Genomic DNA, 12,756 nt, shown 5'->3' on the forward strand with positions numbered 1-12,756 from the left:
ATTAAAGAGGCACATCTAAGTATGCAGGCATCGGGGGTAAAGCTGTCCACATAGACCATCTTCTGAACCACTGGCTCTCACCGTTGTCAGTCTGCAATTGTGATTGGGAAGACTACCCTGCAGTAGAGTGATCTGAAAGCGAGACTTTGAATTACTCATGGAGCGCAGCGTGGAAGGGTGTGATGAAGATGGCAGTGCGGAGGATGGTCTATGTGGACAGCTTTACCCCGGATGCCTGCAGACTTAGATGTGCCTGTTTTAATCATCAACCATGTGAGCTGCTAAATATTGAACCTTCATTAAATGTAACAATATTGCTCTCTTCTCTTTTATACCTAGTTGGGACATGACGCTACTTGTATATCAAGACATCGCTTGTATATCAAGTCAAAATTTATTTAAAAAATTAGCTTGTCTTGCAAAGCGCTCTCAAACCAAGTTACTCTCAAACCAAGGTTTTACTGTATTTTATTATATTGTTTCATGTGACAACACTGAAGAAATTACACTTTGCTACAATGTAAAGTGGTGAGTGTACAGCTTGTATAACAGTGTAAATTTGCTCTCCCTTCAAAAAACTCAACACACAGCCATTAATGTCTAAACTGCTGGTAACAAAAATGAGTACACCCCTAAGTGAAAATGTCGAAATTAGGCCCAATTAGCCATTTTCCCTCCCCAATGTCACGTGACTTGTTAGTGCTACAAGGTCTCAGGTGTGAATGAGGAGCAGGTGTGTTAAATTTGGTGTTATCGCTCGCACTCTCTCATACTGGTCACTGGAAGTTCATCATGGCACCTCATGGCAAGGAACTTTGAGGATCTGAAAAAAAAGAATTGTTGCTCTACATAAAGATGGCCATAAAAGATTGCCAAGACTCTGAAGCTGAGCTGCAGCGCAGCAGCCAAGACCATACAGCGGTTTAACAGGATCCACAAGTTCCACTCAGAACAGGCCTCACCATGGTCAACCAAAGAGGTTGAGCGCACGTGTTCAGAGTCATATCCAGAGATTGTCTTTGGGAAATAGACGTATAAGTGCTGCCATTGCTGCAGCGGTTGAAGGGGTGGGGGGTCAGCCTGTCAGTGCTCAGACCATACCCCGCACACTGCATTAAATTGGCCTGCATGGCTGTCATCCCAGAAGGAAGCCTCTTCTAAAGATGATGCACAAAAAAACCCGCAAACAGTTTGCTGAAGACAAGCAGACTAAGGACATGGATTACTGGAACCATGTCCTGTGGTCTGATGAGACCAAGATAAACTTATTTGGTTCAGATGGTTTCAAGCGTGTGTTGCGGCAATCAGGTGAAGAGTACAAAGACAAGTGTGTCTTGCCTACAGTCAAGCATGGTGGTGGGAGTGTCATGGTCTGGGGCTGCATGAGTGCTGCTGGCAATGGAAAGCTACAGTTCATGGAGGGAACCACGAATGCCAACATGTACTGTGACATACTGTAGGCAAGCATAATCTCTTCCCTTTGGAGACTGGGCCGCAGGGCAGAATTCTAACATAATAACGACCCCAAACACACCTCCAAGACAACCTCTGCCTTGCTAAAAAGTTGAGGGTTAACGTGATGGACTGGCCAAGCATGTCCCCAGACCTAAACCCTATTGAGCATCTGCGGGGCATCCTCAAATGGAAGGTGGAGGAGCGCAAGGTCTCTAACACCTACCTGTTCCGTCATAGTTACATAGTAGGTGAGGTTGAATAAAGACAATAGTCCATCCAGTTCAACCTGTGTAGGTGTGTGTGGCTGTAATCATCTCTCATACCCCTGAATGTTCTGATCCTTGAGATGCACGTCCAATAGTCTATTGAAAGCCACCATACTACCCGCAGAAACCACCTCTTGTGGTAGAGAATTCCACAATCTTGTAGCCCTAACAGTAAAGAACCCCCCACGTTGCCTGAGGTTAAAACGCTTCTCCTCTAATTGCATTGTATGCCCCCGAGTCCTCATGCAATCCCTTCGACTAAACAGCTTTTTTTCTTAGCTGAGATCCCCATTGAGATATTTAAAAATTGCTATCATGTCCCCCCTCAGGCGTCTCTTCTCCAGGGAGAATAAATTAAGCGATTGCAGACACTCTTCATAATCAAGGTCCTCCAATCCCCTAATTAGTTTAGTTGCCCTTCTCTGGACTATCTCCAGCTCCAACACATCCCTCCTGAGGACTGGCGACCAGAACTGGACAGAATACTCCAGATGCGGTCGGACCAGAGTTTTATAAAGTGGAAGGATTATAGTCTTATCTCTGGAATACATCCCTTTCTTTATGCATGCTAATATTCTGCTAGCTTTGGCAGCTGCCGCCTGACATTGCATGCTGTTGCCTAATCTATCATCAACCAAGACTCCCAGATCCTTCTCCATTTTTGATTCCCCCAAGGGTTCCCCTCCTAACGTGTATTGTGCTTTTATGTTTCTAGTCCCCAAGTGCAAAACCTTACACTTCTCTACGTTAAACCTCATTTGCCAAGTCGTTGCCCACTCCGTTATTTTGTCCAGGTCATTCTGTAGGATATCTGCTTCATGCTGTGCGGTTATTGCCCTGCCCAATTTTGTGTCATCTGCAAAAACTGAGATTGAACTACTGATCCCGTCCTCAATGCTGTTTATGAATAAATTGAACAAGGTTGGTCCCAGGACCGAGCCCTGGGGCACCCCGCTTACTACCTCAGACCAGTCTGAGTATGCGCTGTTTATTACCACCCTTTGGACACGCCCTTTTAGCCAGTTCCGTATCCAAAAGCACACCCTGCTGTCGATACCTGCAGACCTTATTTTATAAATTAAGCGCTTATGGGGAACTGTATCAAACGCCTTAGCGAAATCTAGGTACACCACATCCACTGGTCTGCCCCTATCTAGCTCACAGCTCACCTCCTCGTAGAATGCTAATAGATTGGTTTGACAAGAACACCCATTTGTAAACCCGTGCTGGTTATTACTGATGATGCTGTTGTCTTTAGCAAACTCTACAATATAGTCCCTTATCATCCCCTCCAGAAGTTTACATACTATCGATGTCAAACTGACAGGCCTATAATTTCCCGGGACATGCCTCTGACCCTTTTTGAATATCGGAATCACGTTGGCTTTCCTCCAATCTCCTGGTACTTCTCCTGTCCTAATACTGTCCGCAAAGATCAGGAACAGTGGTCTGGATATAACCTTACTGAGTTCCTTGAGTACTCTCGGATGTACGCCACCCGGGCCTGGTGATTTGTTTGTGTTAAGTTTATCCAGCCTTTCCCTGATTTCACCCTCTGTTAGCCATAGTGGCAAGTCCTGTGTATTGCTACTAACCAAACAGTCATGGTCAGTGTACCCCTCCGTTTCCTGTGTAAAGACTGACGAGAAAAAAGCATTCAGCACGGTTGCTTTTTCAGTGTCCTCTGTAACCATCCTCCCATCATCGCTAATTATGTGTGCAATATGCTCTGCCCTAGTTTTTTTGCTATTGATATACTTAAAGAATTTCTTTGTTTTTTTTTTTACTATCCTCCGCTATTTGTCTCTCAAAGTCTATTTTAGCCATCTTGATTTCGTGTTTACACTTCTTATTTGCTTTCTTGTATTGGTCGAAAGCCAATACTGTGTCTTCTGATATATATTTCCTGAAGGCCCTTTTTTTTTCCCCTAATAAGGTTTTTAACGCTACGGTTTAGCCAGCCAGGTTTGGCTTTGTCTCTTCTAAATTTATTTCCCATAGGAATGCACTGCAAGATGCCTTTGCTTAATATGTTCCTAAAGCATTCCCATTTTTCCTCTGTGGTCAGGGATCCTAGGGTTCGGTCCCAGTTTACCCTTTCCATCAATGAGAACAATTTTGGAAAGTTTGCCCTTCTGAAGTTAAGGGTTCTTATGTTCCCCACTTGCCTTGTTCTATTGTTATTTACACTAAATGTGATCATCCTGTGATCGCTAGAGCCCAGGTTGTCCTTGACTCCTACCTCCGAGATTATGTCTGGGTCATTAGTGATCAATAGATCCAGGACTGCATTTTCTCTAGTCGGAGAGTCCACCAACTGTGACATGTAGTTGTCCTGTAAGGTTTCCGTGAATAGACGGGCCTTCTGTGAGTGTGTAGTCCCCTCTCCCCAGTCAATGTCGGGATAATTGAAGTCCCCCAATATGATGACAGATCCTAGCTTTGCCACTTTACCCAACAGTGCTAAAAATTCCCGCTCTACCTCCTCCCCTTGTTTAGGTGGCCTATAGCAAACCCACACAATTACTTTTCCCTTTTCTCCTTCCCTAAGGAGTTTTAACCACACGAATTCTAACTCCATACTCATCCCTTCCGTAATGTCACTCCGCTCTATCACCCTTACATTGTTCTTGACGTAGAGACATACCCCTCCCCCTCTTTTTCCTATCCTGTCCTTCCGGTACACCGAATACCCTTGGATATTTGCCAGCCAGTCATGTGAGGGGTCAAACCAAGTCTCCGCTATTCCCACAAGGTCTATGTCCTCTTCATGAACTAACATTTCCAACTCATCTATTTTATTAGCTAGACTCCTGGCATTAGCATATACCCCTCTTAGTTTTACGGACGTTAAACGTGATTGGTTATGTTTATTCCTGTTCGGTCTGAGGTTCTCCCGCACAGACCTACCGATTGACGTTGTGGACCTAGTGTCGCTGCTGACCCTACAACTGCCTTCAGTCCTTTGCTCCCTCCTGACTGACTCTACTTCTGAGCCCTCCCCCCCGTCTCCTAGTTTAAAAGCCCCTCCAACTTGGTGGCCATCTTTCTCCCCAAAAGAGCTGTACCGTCCCCGTTAAGGTGCAGCCCATCCTTACTAAAGAGCCGGTAGCCGATTGAGAAGTCAGCCCAGTTCTCCAGGAACCCAAACCCCTCCTTCCTACACCAATTCCTCAGCCACTCGTTAAGTTCCCTAATCTCCTTCTGCCTCTCCTGTGTGGCTCAAGGTACAGGCAGTATTTCAGAGAAAACCACCTTGTCGTCATGGAGGAGTGGAAGAGGACTCCAGCTTGACACATGGCAGTATGGTCAAGCAGTGTGACTGCTTTCACAAGCAACCTGGTGAGGTCAAGTGAGAGTTGTCCTTATCAACTGTTTATAGTTCCATTTGAAGTATCCCACTTTTCTATTCTCCCATCCAAGTTCCACAATAAATACTAAAAACCAACACCCCTGGACTGTTTATTAAGTAACAAGCCATTGGGAGTAAGGATGAATGTGTGAACTGTATCCTAAGTGACTGTCTGCTGGTAATCAGAGGAGGCCCAACAAGTGATGACACAGCAAGCCCTACGAGGACAGTGCTACATTTTAGGGCATCGTCCAAGATTTCCTCTGAGTGACAGCGGTGGTTGTTACCAGCAGCGGCCGAGTATTTGCCCAAGTAACACTGTCTTCACAAGTAAAGTGCTGGAGGGTCAATGGAGAAAGGATATACTTTATTGTAGGAGAAAATCATGTCTGCCTTATAGTAACCTGTGCAAGTGGGCTTTTAAGTTGTGGTCAAGATTGACCTGGGATGCAGGGATCGGCACGTCAGGGGATGTGTGTGTACATGTGCTGTGGAAGAAAATGTCTGCAGTACAGCTGGTTACAGCGGAACAATTGCTAGCAGCAGTGAGGGAGTTTGGTTGGCTTGTGAATGGAGAAGTGCAACTGAAGCTCAAGTACAGACAGAAGAAGCAGATGTATGTGTATCTGTGGCAGGGAACACAATCTGCAATGCAGTACCATTCGTGCAGGCTGAGAAACGTTATAGCAATGATGAAGGGGTTACTGCACGACACGGGAGAGAGCGTGCCAAAGAGATCTGCCTTGCAGGAGGAGCCACCGCTGAAGAGTCAGCTAGTCTGGGGCTGTGGGCGGATTCGCCATCCGCGGGCTGCCAATCTTAAGGGAGCTGAGATGTCACTTCTACCATCGGGTGTAGCTGAAGAGCAGACACGTGCATGGGCGTCTGCAGGTAGGGGCAAGGAGGGGAAAATTCCCCCCCCCCCCCCTGGAATCTCAACTGCCCCTTTAAAGTGATTGTTAAGCCACTTTATACCACCCTGTCTGTTCTGTTTAATAATCCTGTGTGCTCCTGTGTATGCGTTTTAAAAAAATAAGGCTTTCTTTACCAGTTTTTAGTGCGTCGAGTACCGCTCATGTGACCCGTCGGCTCTCTCCTCTCCCTATCTGACAGCCGCCTGCAGTCGGTGGGGCTGAGGATTCCTGTCGTCAATTGGGAGGGGAGGAGGAGAGAAGGAGAGAGGTGGTGGGTCACGTGAGCACCGATCGGCACTCTGAAAACTTGTAAAGAATGGCTTATTTTTATAAAACACAGACACAGGGGCACACAGGATTATTAAACAGACTGTAGACAGGATAGGAAACTTTAAATGAAACTACAGCAGCAGGGGGAGAAGGGGGAGGGGGGCATTGAGAGAGGAGCAGACCGGCAGGGAGAGAGGGGGAAGAGAGGACAGAGGAGAACAGGAGGGCTGCAGGTGATGGAGGTACGTAAACGGAGGGAAGGACATAGCCAGGCAGGATCAGCCAGGTATTTTAAGGTGATACGGGGGGTGGGGGATTACACAGCACAAGCACTTGTGCTTTAAAAGGGGCACAGAATGGGTGACCTTAAAATGATGCCCCCCCCCCTGAAAAAAGTTCTGCGGACGCCCATGGACACGTGTGATGGCGGATGCCGGAGTGAGCGCAGTGGCTATCCCATGTGTTGGCGGAGATCCTGCAGAGCGGACTGAATGGCAGATTCTGACCCTGTTGGACACAGGGCTCCGATTGAGCCCAAGGGAATTCTGGCCTTGTGCAGTGGAGGGGACACGGAGCATCTTGGACTAGTATGTAGCAGATGCCTGAATATGTCCATGCCGCTGCAAGCATGGGGTCAGTGTGGGCACTGCGGTGACATGCTGCTGAAGCTAGAGAGGAGTGATTGCCAGCCCAGAAGATTGTATCTGAACTGGGAAGTGCAAACCACTTCAGAACTGCTGACACCCATAGTGGCTATCCCTTTTTTGAGAGAACCGGGAGTGCCGAGCGTACCGCTGGGGCTGGGACCAGCACAACCATCTGCCAAACCAAGGAGACCCAAATCTTAGAGGTGCAATGCGCACAAGTTGTCAGAGCTGAGCAGCAGTTGCAAGGTGCCTTGGTAGCAGTTACAGCAGCAAGTAGTCCAGCTCTTAAAGAGGCAGAGGGCAGTCAATGGGCCCAGATATTGAAGTCCTCCAGTACGTCCAGTGAAGGGGAGGTATGGGGCCATTGATGTGGGGTCACTTAGTTTCCAGTATCGCTACGGGTCCCTGGAAGAGGGAATCCATGACTGGGGATCAGAAGTAGAGGCTGAGTGGGACTGGGGAACTGAAGGAAGAAGAATCCTGCCAGTTTCAGGTCCCTCAGTGAAGGAACTTGGGGTTCTGTGAGGCCTATGCCACTAGGGTCCCAGATCTATCCCCACCTTGCACCTATGCCCGGGCTCGGGCACAGAATGATGCATATTCTCATCTGATCCATAAAGCGGAGACTAGGGATGAGCCTCAAGTTTGAGTCGAAGGTAAGTTTGACTCGAACATCGCCAATTCAATCGGTCGTCGAATGACGAACAAATGTGCTTCTTCGTGGGAAATTAGAGTTTCCCATAATGCACTGCACGTGCACCGCACGCGCAGCGCGTTATGTGATTGGCCAAAGCATGCACCCTGACCTCATGCTTTGGCCAATCAAATGACCTCTGCCATGATTGGATTAAAGGCAGGCTGCCTTTAGCCAATCATGGCTCAGGGGCCAGGTACACGCCCAACACTACATAAAGGCTGCTCGCGCAGAGGCAGCGTGTAGTGCCATTGTGTGGGCTATCAGACAGGGACAGGCATGCAATTCAGGCAGGGAGAGAGTCATTTTTTTTTTTAAGTCAGACAGTGCAGAGAGACATTCCTAGCAGTGTAGGGATGGACAGGTTCCTGTGTGAGTTTGGGAGAGATGGATTTCTTTACATCATATCAGACAGTATAGCGCCAGTGAGGGAGTAGCAGTGTAGGGAAGGCCAAGGTTCCTGTGTGAGGTAGGGAGAGCTGTCTTTCTTTACATCAGATACCAGTTACAGTATTGTTCATCGGTCAGTTTCTGCAACATTCTATATTATTCACAGACCTGTAGGAATAGAGATCACTGCAGAAATCAGCCACAATAGCCTTTGCTCAGTTGTGGATCTTGCTATAGGGATCACAGACCTGTAGGAATAGAGATCACTGCAGCTATCAGCCACAGTAACCATTGCTCAGTTGTCGATCTTTCTATAGGGATCACAGATCATCCATCTATAGGATTATAGATTACAACAGATATCAGTGAGAGTATTGATAATCGGTCACTTGTGTACCTCTATAACCACCACAGCTCATCTATAGGGCTATCAATTACATCATATCAGGTCATTGAGTATCTATTAGTTAGTTGCGTATACCCTATATTAATCTTTATCAACAGCATGCCTGAAAGGCAGACAAAGAGAGGCCGACGCTCACAGGCCACGAAAAGTGGGCAAGCAGCCTCTGTGTCCATTGTGAAAAGTGCAGGGTACGCCCGTCCTTTATTTACGGTGCTGCTCATGCTATTCATCCACAACATGTGGAAGAGTTGGTGGAGTGGATCAATAAGCCATCCTCATCCTCCTCATCCTCCTCTTCCTCTAACACCCCAGCACCCAGTAGTTTGCCTTTCACCGCAGCTGCCAAAGGGGCCCGTTCAACAGTCTCCTTCTCCACAGCTACTCCTTTAGTTGCCCCACCATCATACACGGAGGAGTCACCTGAACTATTCCATCATAGTGTCATTGACATGCTCCTGGAGGATGCGCAGCAATCTGAAAGCTGTGATGTTGGTTCCCAGGTTGATGAAGGGAATAACGTGAGCCTAGAGAGAGGGGGGTGACAATGACGGACAAGAAACCAGCAGTCATGTTGCCACAGCTGAAGCATATTGCCAAGTTTGCTCCAGTGATGAGGAGGGAGGTGATGATGAGGTCACTGACTGTACTTGGGTGCTTGACAGGATGGAGGAGGAGGAGGAGGAGGGGGGGGGGGTGCGAACAACTCCAACGAGGCAGGATGTGCTTCAGGGGCCACCATAGCAGTAGCCAACCTATTGCGTCACAGCACAGAGCTCCACAGGTGCAAGGTGCTGAAAAATCCCAGCGGACTCCAAAAAGTTCATTAGTGTGGGTTTTTTTCAGCATCTGTGCAGTAGACCACAGCGTTGCTGTTTGCAACATCTGTCTAAAGCGGATCAAGCGTGGCCAGAACACCAGCTGCTTGGGCACCATATGCTTGACAAGGCATTTGACGACCTGCCATGCAGTCGGTTGGCAACAGCACCTGAAAGAGGCACCAGATCAAAACAAGCATACATCATCTTGCTCCTCATCTGCGATCTCTAACCCTACTATACCTCATGCCTTCTCAAATACCAGCATTGAGAGGGATGATGGTATAGCAATGAATGGCACAGAGACTTGCACCCAATCTGCTAGTAGTACACCACCACTTGATTTGAGCAGTAGGCAAATTTCACTACTCCAGTATTTGAACCGTAGAAAGAAATACTGTCCCAGCCATCCACATGCTCAGCGTCTTAATGCTAGCTTGGCCAAATTGCTAGCATTACAGTTACTGCCTTTTCAGCTGGTAGACTTGGCTCCCTTTCGCGAATATGGGTAATGTGCTGCACCACAGTGGCAGGTCCCAAAAAGGCATATCTTTTTGCGTAAGGCCATTTTGGCTCTCTACTGTCATGTGGAAGGTAGTGTCTTGGCCTCGTTGGACAAAGCAGTCAGCAGGAAGGTGCACATTACTGCTGACTCTTGGTGCAGCAGGCATGGACAGGGACATTACATTTCTTTCACGGCGCACTGGGTAACTTTGCTGGCAGCTGGGAAGGATGCAGGACAGGGTTCGGTGTTGCAGCTTGTTTTGTCACCACGCCTCCAAAAATCTGGTGCTGGTTCTGCCACATATGGCTACTCCACCACCTCCTCCTCCTCCATGTCCTATTCTGCTCAATTCTCCTCTGCAGCAGCAGTGCTCCGTAAGCGTTCAAGGGGCTACACAAGCAGTCAGGCTAAAAGAGGCCACGCGGTGCTTCAGTTGGTCTGTCTAGGGGGATAGTAGTCACAACCATGCAGAGATTCTATCAGCTCTGCAGGGGCAGGCTCAGAGATGGTCGACGCCACAACAGCTTGAGCCAGGAATGGTTGTATGCGACAATGGCACCAACCTTCTCTCCGCCCTCTGACAGGGACACTTGACAATTGTTCCATGCTTGGCACATGTTCTGAATCTGGTGGTGCAGCATTTCTTGAGCAGATACCCAGGCTTCCAAAATCTCCTGAGGCAGGCCAAAAAAAGTCTGTGGCCATTTCCACCATTTGTTCAATGCCAGTGCTCGCTCATCTGTCATTCAAGGGGAATTCAACCTGCCCACCAACCGCCTCATTTGTGACACGCCCACCAGGTGGAACTCAACGTTGGCAATGCTGCAGCAGCTGCACATGCAGCAGAGGGCCACCAATGAGTACCTGTGTGAGTATGGCAAAAGGACAGGGTCAGGGGAGCTTGGCTTTTTTTCGCCACGCCAGTGGCTTTTGATTAAGGATGCATGCATCGTCCTGTCACCATTTGAGGAGGCCACAAGGATTCTAAGCTGGGACGATGCATGCAGTGACAATATCCCGTTAGTCTATCTGCTAAAGCACACGCTGCTTGGAATCATGGACAGGGCACTTGAGGCAGAACAGCGGCAGGAATAGGAGGACGTCCTTTTCCTCACAAGGCCCCCTTTATGCAGATATCATTCCTGCAGAGCCACAAAACACACAGGAGAAAGAGGAGGAGGAGGATGAGGATTTCGGCAGCATGGATGTAGAGGAAGAGGATAGCATACAGCAGTCTTCAAGGGATGGTTTTGATTCCCCAGAAACCCCAGGAGTTGTACAAGGTTGGGGAGAGGTTGCTCCTGCTGACAATGTCATCCTTAGTGACCCAGAGGACTCAGAAGCTCATGCCTCCTCCAACTTACGTTACATGGGCTCCCTGATTCTGCAAAGCCTGCGAAAGGCCCCGAGGATGCGTGCTATCAAGGAGAGGAATAATTACTGGTTGGCAACCCTTCTTGATCCACGTTACAAGGGTAAAGTTGCAGAGCTCATCCTGCCTTCACTGAGGGAGCAGAGGATGAAACATCTTGAGGAGGCCTTGAAAATAAATTTGTCTACTGCCTTTCCAGACACTGGGAGGTCAACATTCTCCGGACGTGTTTCTGAGGCATCGTTCAGCCAAAGGAGGAGCGGTGGAGAAGGGGACCGGCTGACCGATGCCTTTAAACAGTTCTTATGTCCTCAGCAGCACCCAGGGCTGTTAGGTTTTAAGCAACAATCACCAGCATCTCCATCATATGGTGCATGATTATCTAGGCGCAAGAGCAGACTTGGAGACTTTTCCAGCTGCGCATCCACTGTCTTACTGGTTCTTGAGGATGGACCACTGGCCAGAACTTGCTCAATATGCAATGGAGCTACTGGCCTGTCCTGCTTCCAGCGTGCTTTCGGAACGGATGTTCAGTGCTGCTGGAGGTTTTGTGACGGACAAAAGAGTGCGTCTGTCCGCAGACTCTGTTGATCAGCTGACTTTCATCAAAATTAACCAGTCCTGGATCAACAAGAGCTATCACGCCCCTGATGCTGATGTAACAGATTGAATTTGCTAGGGGTCTGCCATCCCATGAAGACTGCATATGCTGCCTATTCTATTCCTCTACCTTGATTCTGCTAGCTTCCAACAATGTTTTTGGTTTAGGTCACTACCAACCCAAGGCCTAATTGTTTTGCACTTGGTGCATACAATTTAAATGTCGTATGTAATTTTTAACAGCAAGCCCTGTCCCTGTGCCCTGCTAACTGTGAGGGGTTATGGAGTTCAGGCACCACCAACACCAAAGGCCCAATTTTTTGCACCTGTGTAGCACATGCGATTTCAAATTTGCATTGAATTCTTACCAGCAGGTCCCGTTCCTGCACATAGCAAGAGTAACTGCAAAGCCTTGGTTACGGTGTTCAGGCACCACAAACGGCAAAGGCCCAATTTTTGGCACTTGTATAGCACATGTGATTTCAAATTTGCACAGAATTCTTACCAGCAGGTCCCATTCCTGCACCCAGCAAGAGTAACTGCGAGGCCTTGGTTACGGTGTTCAGGCACCACAAACGGCAAAGGCCCAATTTTTGGCACTTGTATAGCACATGCAATTTCAAATTTGTATGGAATTCTTACCAGCAAGTCCCGTTCCTGCACCCAGCAAGAGTAACTGGGAGGCCTTGGTTACGGTGTTCAGGCACCACAAACGGCAAAGGCCCAACTTTTGGCACTTGTATAGCACATACAATTTCAAATTTGTATGGAATTCTTACCAGCATGTCCCGTTCCGGCACCCAGCAAGAGTAACTGTGAGGCCTTGGTTACAGTGTTCAGGCACCACCTTCCGCAAAGGCCCAATTTTTGTTACTTGTATAGCACATGCGATTTCAATTTTGCATGGAATTCTTACCAGCAGGTCCCATTCCTGCACCCAGCAAGAGTAACTGCGAGGCCTTGGTTACGGTGTTCAGGCACCACATTCCGCAAAGGCCCAATTTTTCTGCACCTGTATGACAAGTACATGCAATTTGAAACTTGTATGTATATTTGTATATGGTATTTTT

This window comes from Pelophylax lessonae (assembly GCF_965119305.1).
Source record: "Pelophylax lessonae genome assembly, chromosome: 9".
Lineage (NCBI taxonomy): Eukaryota > Metazoa > Chordata > Amphibia > Anura > Ranidae > Pelophylax > Pelophylax lessonae.